We start from the raw sequence: 9,743 nt of genomic DNA on the forward strand, positions 1-9,743 counted from the left end.
GATGCCTAGTAACTGGATTGAAGGATCAAATGGGAGGTCTAATTTGAGTTCTTTGAGGATTCTCCATATTTCCTTCCAAAAAGGTGGGCTCTAATTTGAGTTCTTTGAGAATTTTCCATATTTCCTTCCAAAAAGGTTGTATTAGTTTGCATTCCCATCAACAGCGTAAGTGTTCGTTCCCTTCTCTCCACATCCACGCCAGCATCTGCAGCTTTGAGACTTTGTGATGTGGGCTATTCTGAGTGGGGTTAGGTAATATTTCAGGGTGGTTTTGACTTGCATTTCTCTGACAATCAGGGTTGATGACCATTTTCTTTAAATGTTTGCTAACCATCCATATGTCTTCATCAGAGAAGGTTCTGTTCATATCTCTTGCCCAGTGGTAGATGGGATTATTTGCTTTTTTGTTGTTGATTAATTTGAGCTCTCTATAGATTCTTTTATCAACCCTTTGTCAAATTCAAATCCTGCAAATATTGTTTCTCATTTTGAATGTAGTCTTTTTGCTTGACTTGTGTCCTTAGCTCTGCAGAAGCTTTTCAGCTTAATCTTTGTTAATGTTTGTCATTGTTGCAATGGCCCTTGAAGTCTTTATCATAAAATCTTTCCCCAGTCCAACATCATCAAGAGTTTTCCCCATACTTTCCTCTAAGATTTTTATAATTTCATGCCTTAGATTTAAATCTTTTATCCATCTTGAGTCAATTTTTGTAAGTGGTGAAAGGTGTAGGTTGACTTTCAGTCTTTTACATGTGGTTATCCCATTCTCCTAGCACCATTTGTTGAAAAGGGATTCTTTTCCCCACTGTATGTTTTTGTTTGGTTTATCAATGATCAGATGGCAAGTAGAGACTGGTTTCATCTCTTGGTTTTCTGTTCTGTTCCATATGTCTGTGTTTCTGTTTTAGTGCCAAAACTATGCTGTTTTGATTGCTGTAAACTTGCTTGTAATACAGCCTGAAGTCTGGTAGGATGATCCCTCTGGCTTTGTTTTTATTACTAAGAATTGCCTTGTCTATATAGGATTTTTTCTGGTTCCATACAAAACAAAGTACTATTTTTTTCTGGTTCTTCAAAATATGATATTGGTATTTTAATGGGGATTGCATTGAATCTATAGATTGTTTTGGGTAGAATAGACATTTTGACAATGTTGATTCTTCCCACCCAAGTGCATGGTATGTTCTTCCATTTGTTAAGGTCTTCTGCTATTTTTTTCTTAGGGTTTCATAAGTCTCTTTGAAAAGATCCTTCACCTCTTTTGCTAAGTATATTCCTAAGTATTTCCTTTTCTTTGAAGCTACTGTGAAGGGAATTTTGTCCTTGATTTGATTCTCAACTGGGCATATACAAAGGCTACTGATTTGTGGACATTGATTTTATACCCTGAGACATTACTATATTTCCTGATCACTTCCGGGAGCATTGTGGTTGAGTCTCTTGAGTTTTTAAAGTATAAGATCATTTCACTAACAAAGAGTGAGAGTTTGGCCTCTTCTGCCTTCATTTGGATGCCCTTTATATCCTTCTCTTGCCTGACTATATTGGTTAAAACATGCAGCACAATGTTGAATAGTAGTGGCAATAGTGGACATCCTTGTCTGGTTCCAGTTCTAAGCAGAAAAGCTTTCATTTTATTCCATTCATGTGACATTAGCTGTGAGTTTGCTGCAGATGGCTTCAATCACCTTAAGAAATATGTCACCTATGCCTATTTTCTTAAGTATTCTCGTTAGAAAATGATGCTGAATTTTGTCAAATGCTTTTTTTTTTTTTGCTTCTATTGAGAGGATCATATGGTCTTTGTTTTTTGCTTCTATTGATACAATGTGTTACATTTGCGCATTCACAAATGTTAAACCAGCCTTGCGTCCTTTGGATGAAGCCTACTTGATCATGATATATAATTTTTTTAATGTGTAGCTGCAAACTATTAGCTAAGATTTTGTTGAGTATTTTTGCATCAATATTCATTAGTAAAATTGGTCTGTAGTTCTCCTTTTTAGTTGGGTCCTTTCCTAGTTTTGGAATCAAGGTGATGTTTGCTTCATAGAAAGTGTTGGGGAAGGTTCCCTCCTTCTCAAAGTTTTAGAATATGTTGTGTAGAATAGAAACAAGCCTATCTTTGAAGGTTTGATAAAATTCTAGTGTGAAGCCATCTGGCCCAGGGCTTTTTTTGTTGGGAGCATTTTTATTGTTTCTGCAATCTCAGTGCTTGATATCAGTCCATTCAAGAGATCTATTTCTTCTGGTTAAGTGTAGGGAGATGGTGAGATTCCATGTATTGGTCTATTTCATCCACATTGTCAAATTTCTGGGCGTAGGGTTTTTTGGTAGTAGTCAGAAAGGATCTCTTGTATCTCTGTGGCATCAGTTATTTCCCCTTTTCATTTCTGAGTGAGGTTATTAAAAATTCTACTTTTATATTTCTGATTAACCTGGCCAATGGTATATTGATTTTATCTTTTTGAAGAACAGACTTTTTGTTTCATTAATTTTCTGAATGAATCTTTTATTTTCAATTTCATGTATTTCTGATTTAATTTTGGTTATTTCTTTTCTTCTGCTAGGTTTGGGATTGGATTGCTCTTCCTTTTCCATTTCTTTAAGATGATTCATTAGATTATTGATGTGCTCTCTTTCTGGTTTTCAGATATAGGCCTCTAATGCAATAAATTTTCCTCTTAGGAGTGCTTTTGCAGTGTCCCACAGGTTTTGGTAACTTGTGTTTCCATTGTTGTTATGCTCAAGGAAGTTAATGATTTCCTTTTTTATCTCTTCCTTGATCCAACTCTCATTCAGTGTAAGGTTGTTTATTTTCCATGCCTTTGTGTGGCGATGTTGGAGCTGAATTCCACCTTTATTGCCTTGTGGTCTGAGAAGATACAAGGTATAATTTCAATTCTTGATTTTGTCAAGGTTTGATTTGTGTCCTAGGATATGATCTATTTGGGAGAATGTTCCATGAGCTGATGAGAAGAATGTATATTCCCTAGCTTTGGGACGGTGTGTTCTGTATATGTCTATTAAGCCCATTTGTGCTAGGATTTCATATAAGTCCTTTATATCTTTTGTTTCTATTTAGAGGATCTGCCCAGCTCTGTAATTGAGTTGTTATGTAAGCATAACCCCTTACAGTTATGCTGTTACAGGCTATAATTTTTCTCAAACCAATCAAAGTCTGTTTCATAAATCTGAGAGGAGTTTAGTTGGGTGCATAAATATTTAGAATTTTCCTTGACCAATATGAAGTGTCTATCTTTGTCTGTTTTGACTTTACTTGCTTTAAATCCACTTGTATCTGAAAAAAAGATTGTCACCCCTCCTTTTTTCTGATTTTCATTTTTCCTTAAATATTGTTTTCCATCCTTTCATCCTGAGTCTGTTTTGTCCTTTGAGGCTATGTGTCAGCTCAAGAGCTTTATCCTCCAACTCTGAGATTCTTTCTTTTTCATCATCCAATCTGTTATTGATACTTTCTACTGCCTCTTTAAGTTCTATGATTGACTGCTTGAAGTCCCTAAGCTCCACCATATCCTTTCTATATTCTTCATATCTTTTCTTCATTTTTTGGTTATCTGTTTTCTACTTTATCATTAATTCCCTTTATTGTTTTTGCCATCAAAAATTTAAATTCCCTTTTTGTCAATTCCATTAATTCCTTACAGATGAAATCCTCTGCTATACCTACCTCACGATCCCTTGGGGTGGTTGCTCTGTTCTGGTTTTTCATGTTGCCAGAATTTTTCTTTTGGTTCTTCCTCAGATACATTTTCTTTTTGTCCATTTTTGTTCTCTACTTTTTTCTTCTCACTACCTCCTTTGCTGTAAATTACCTTGTGAGCTTAGGTGTTGAAGTAGCCTTTTGGTGCAAAAGGTCAAAAGGAAAATAAGGGTAAAGAGTGAGAAGAATGAAAGAAAAGAAAAAAATAAGAAGAAAAAATAAAGAAGGAGGAGTGAAAGTAAAAAGATGAAAGGAGAGAAAAAGGACAGCAAGAGAGAAAGAAAGTGACAGGAGAAATGGTGCTGTTTGGTAGGTTATTTTAACTACATCCTCAGCTCTAGGACTTTGTGGGGCCAGGCTGGGCAGGTCCCTAAAAATCAGGAGCTCCTCACCAGCCTGGGAAAAGCAAGACCCCACCTCTGCCAAATATAGAAAGAAATCAGCAATATGTCTCAGTGGGTACCTACCAATGCTTTGTCCCTAAAGGCCAAAACTAGAAGAACATCCTATACCATGAGCTTGTGGCCTCCTTGAGCCAGACCAGTGTCATGACCTCCCAGTCCACATATGTTGCCTTCTCACAATGGCAGTGGCTTGCCAGCAGCCAAGCTGGTGGGAGATCCACTCCACCTGGAGTTCAACCCCAGCCACTGGACGCTATTCGAGTTTACTTGCTGCTCTAGAAAGCATCCCAATCAAAAACTTCAGGATAGCCCTTTTCTGTCCACAGTCCTCCACAGGAGAACCAGCTGACTAGCTGGCCTCTGCCTGTACCAAGCACCTCCCTTCTGTGAATTTTTCCCTAAGTTCCAACCTCTTTGTTAGCTCTTGAAGTCTCTCCCTCTGCTTCACTCTGCCCCTGAAGTGATGTTTCTGGATAGATTCCCCAGCCAGAGGTGACTGGAATCCACTTTTCCCTGTCTGACTGCAAGTAGTTGGTAAGAAGATGTCTCTAGTCTACCATCTTTCTCTGCCTCCCACATACTTTTTTTTAAAATAAAAGAATCACAGACTTTTTTCTGATGTAATAAAGTCAGTCTGTTTTTAAGAGCCATGCATTGCTTTGTAGGCAGTTCCTGATGTCCATATTTAATATATTAAATGCAGAAAAGACATGACCAAGATCATATGCAAACTCACAACACAGCATCCCAAGTTTGCAACAAAACTCGAGTAAGTTGCAGACTTTTTGTACATTGACCTTTTTAATCAACAAATGTGAATGATAATTTATTCTTTAAAACAAACTGGATATTATTGAGACAAATGTCTTGTGGAATTTGTATTTTGATATCAGATGAATATGAATCTCCAAGTCACCAGAGATAGCTTTACCCCTTTAATTCTTCTCTAACCATGGGATCTTAATGAGACTCCCTTTCCACCCCCAAGAAAAGTAAATATTCTTTTCATCCTCTGTATGTTGTTCAGGAAGAATGTAAGAGTACCCAGTTTCCATAAACATTATGCTGCAGGAAAGCAGTACCCTCAGACAACAGCTAGTTTTCTGTAACAGCAAGAAGGAAAGAGAACACTCAAGAAAAGACACATTTGATCCAGAGAATTTTCCTGATTGCAAATTTTAAATTTACAGACAGTTTGGCAGGGCAAGGGAATGACATGAATTTCACTCTATTACAGGTGTAAAGAAAAATACACAAATGACAAAGAATAACCTAGGAATTTGATCTTCATGTATTAAAAGCATGATAGAATAAGTTCTATGCTTCCAGACTGTTCTTTAACTCTTGACTTTAAGCAATTTCTCACCTCAGCCTCCCTGGGATCATGAGCATGAGCCACCACAACCAGCCAAGTTCAGAAAGATTCTTAAAGGAGAATTAAACAATAAGTTCTGATTATATTCTCTTTCTTCCTACTGGCACTATGATCTGAATGTTTGTTCCCCTCAACATCCATAAGTTGAAACCTAATTCCTGATGTGATGGTATTATCAAGTGGGGCCTCTGGGAGGTGATTAGATCATAAGGGAAGAGCCATCATGAATGGCATTAGTGCTTTCAAGAAAGAGATTGCAGGGGGTGATCTTGCCCCTTCCACCACTGCCATCTATGAACAAATACGTCAAATATGCTGGATTTGATCATGAACTTCCCAGTCTCTATAACTGTGAGAAATAAATTTCTATCCTTTATAAACCACCCAGATTAAGCTACTTTACCAGTTATGACAGCCTGAACATATTAAGACAATTTTTATCTTAGACATTTTTAGTGGGAAGATCTAAGAAGAGAGGGCATCAATTAGTCAATAGTTTTTTCCAAGTTCTATGGGGTCTCTTTTCAATTCTACCAAGGACAGTGACGAAAAGTGAGGAATATGTGGTTTTATAATGGCTTTCCTTATACATTTTCTTCAACTGAAATTAAAACTGATTAAGGTGGTTCTCAACCAGTTTTATTTATGTATATACATTTGTGTATGTGTGTACATGTGTCCCAATATGAGGCCATGATCCCATGAAGTTGAGAATTTCATTCTTTTCACTCCATGACAGCAAGTCTTATGAATGTCTTTTCAGGAAGATACATTTTTTTTTATTTTATGTGAAATCATTAATCATTAAGTTCATTATGTTATGTATTATTAAGCTAAGAATCCAGTAAAAAAAATCACATTGGGGTTTGCAACAAAAATTTATTTCTATACCATAAAACCTCTTGCAATATGTTATGGCATTTCAGGCAAAGATGAAATTTTGCCTCAAGGAGCATGTTGTTTGCACGAAAATTTGAGCCCTACAAAAAATGACAACATCAGAATTCAACAGCAATGTCGAATTAAAAATCAGTGAAATAACACTTTCAAATGCTGAAGAAAACTGATATTCAACCTGAAATTGTATACTCTGTTAAGCTATCAGCCAAGAATTAAAATTAGAAACAAAGACTCTCAGATATGCAAGGTCTCAAAATTTCACTTTCTAGGCACTTTTTCTTAGGAATCCAATAAAGGGTGGCTTTACCCCACTACCAAACAGGGGAGTAAACCAAGACAGATACACTAGGACCAAGAAACAGAAGGTTCAACACAGAGAGGAGGTGAAGGAAACCTCAGAATAGTTACTAAAGAAAGTTCCAGACAATAGCCATGTAGCAACAATCCAGATTAATATGGGATGATGAAAGGCTTTAGGAGCAAAGTCTTTGATTCAAAAAATAAAATTAGTGCCTCTAATAGATTCTTGATACTTTTGATCATGTGGAAAATAAAGAAGTATTTTATAGTTGTCAAAAATACAGAAGAAATGAAAAACCTAAAAGGAAATTATTGAGAGGGAAATATCACAATAAAGTTAAATTGATACAAGAATGTAAATATATTCATAATATAATATTGACTCATGAGAAAATAACCTTTTGTGTGATAATGTTAAACACAAGTTCTGCTATTCTGCTATAATATAGGGAGAAAAGAAATAGGGAAATGATAGTTTAAGAGAAATAAATCCTCACCATTTATAATACAAAATTAATAGATAATGCTTTAAATTGATCAATTGCTAGCAATTTAGCACACTACAACAAAATGCATTTGCAAATATCATAAGAAACAGTTCAAAGAATTCAAAGTGAGCAAATTGGGATAGAGAAGTGAGCATGGACCTTCTCTTTTAAGTTTTATAGTACTATTTTTTTAATTGTGTATATTTATCACTTTCATAAAAATAAAAATTGATTTTAAGAAGTTAAATGGTAGATAAGACCATATCCCTTACACTAGTACTTTTAGTGAAGTAATGGGGCATATGGTATCTTCCAATTATCCCAAGTATCCAAGCTGCCTATTCATCTATAGCAAAGATCAACCTTAAGCACACACAATAAAGCAGCCAGGGTTGTTCCGCTCTCATTTGGAATAACTAAACTAAGAGCCACTGAATATTCATTAAAGTTGAAGAGCAGCAGCCAGAAAACCAGTAAGCAGACTCCTGGGAACATACTCAGCTCTTCAAATCATTTCCTGAATAAAGGTTATGTATCAAGTATCTGGAGACTACGGCATATAGTCGTAATAACGATCACTGGTAATTCACTAGCATGAATAAGAAGCCAATTTTCTACTAATATCAGTAATAAATTAGAATAGTTTGTAAGTGAACTGTCTATTCCTAAAAATTTAAGACGCAAAGGGGCTTATACTTAAAATGAATTTTAAAAAGAGAAGGAAAAAAATAGTTTGCTAGTTACTCTTCAACATTTTAGTTGGTGAAAATAAAACATTTAACTTGGGAGAGCATGTACTAGGACGAATTCTGTTAAGCCCTGTTTTGTGCAACATTTCCATAAAAATGTGCACAGATATTTCACAACATGAATATTTATAAACACATAACACCAAAGGACGCATGAGTAGTGGCATTCACTGCCCTCGCCATATCCAGATTTGCTGTGGCTCTGTCTCTGTAATTCAGTTCTTCCATGGTCAAGCAGCCCCTCAGCAGCAGCAGTGATGGCTATAGTGGCTGCTAAATGCCCCAGATCCTGTGTGCAGCCCCTGTACATTCCCCCTCCCTAAAGGGTGTCACCACCTTTTAAATGATTAACAGGAGAGAGAGAGAGAGAGAGAGTGCTTCAGAGGACTTGCAACAGGACATAAACAATAGTGTTTCTAAAGAAGTGGGTAGCAAAGAAACAAACAAGAGACATGTGCAAAATAATAATAATAATAACAATAATAATAAAAGAAAAAGAAAAAGGGCAAAGAGTCTAGGCCAGTAAGAAATTGTGAGATAAATGTTAACACAATTATTTCAGCTTGCGATAGATTTTTCAAGGCATAGGTACTGTCCATTCACCTGTCATCTCATAGCTTCTTTTTTCTCACAGATCTCTCCCACTTCCCCTGTTTTCAAAATAGTTCAGTGGTTTACACGTTTCTAAAAGCTAGTAATACGGATGCAGGACAAGGAGGCACCAAGACCTGCCACCTTAGCCCTGGACATATTGCTGTTGCTGCGGATGGAGGAACCAGCTTGATATCCAGCCAGATACCTGGGTCTGGGAGACACTGGCACTTTGCTGTCTACTCCACTAGGGCTTCTGGCTAGTCAATTTCATGGATAGCATCTTGCTGGTTCCTCCTTGTTCAACTCCTGACTGGTGAATTTCATGTCAGTTTCCAAGGCCTGAGAGCTCATTTGACAGCTTGCTGTAACTGAGGAGGACCCCGGCCCTAAAAGTCAACATTGAGTTCCTACAAAACAACCCCCCTGCCACTATATAAACCCCTGAGCGGAGAGCCCAAAGACAGATCTAGACCCAACTCTAAGAGGAAGCCGGAGAGCTTAACCCTGCCAGGAGATTTGGTTTTTTGCCGTTGTTGTAAATTTTGTTCCTTGAATAAATCCTGACTTACTACTGATCCTGTGGTCCATGGATTCATTCTTCGAATCACGGAGACAAGAACCTGAAATTCTTAAAATTCGATATCAATACAACCATTAAAAAACTACAGTGTTTCTTCTGTATTAAATAGAAGGTAATATGATTCTATTTCTGGCTGTGTAGTTTTAAAACTTATTGTGGCACACTGGGGTGTGTAGTTAGCGTCTCTTCTCCCGGAATCTCCGCCTCCGCATTCCCGGCCTTTTGGACAAGGGACTGGAGAGCGTCTTCCGCTGCCCACCGGGGTCCTCACGGGCGCTCAGGGAAGGTGCCCGCCCGCAGAAGGGGGACCGGCTGCTCGGCGGCACAGACGAACCCGAACTCACATCTTCTCTTCAAGCAGCACTGCTGGGTCCCGGTACCCACCCCGCCAGGCGAGGAGCTGGAGGGGCGGGGCCGGGCGGCCCGGGGTGGCGGGTCCTCCCGGGCCCGCGCGCGTTCACGGCGCGCTCCCCCCGCGGCCTCAGTCCTGTGGTCTCGTCCGCCCCCGCTGCCAGGTGGGATTTTGCAGCCGCAGGAGCGCGAGGACAAGGACCATCCGGCACGAACCTAGCCGGGCGGGAGCTGGGAGCGTCCCTCTCGCAGCGCGGCCCGCAGGCGGCCCGCGGTCA

The sequence above is a fragment of the Otolemur garnettii genome, unplaced genomic scaffold (assembly GCF_000181295.1).
Source record: "Otolemur garnettii isolate 467f Iridium unplaced genomic scaffold, OtoGar3 scaffold00037, whole genome shotgun sequence".
NCBI classification, from domain to species: Eukaryota; Metazoa; Chordata; class Mammalia; order Primates; family Galagidae; genus Otolemur; species Otolemur garnettii.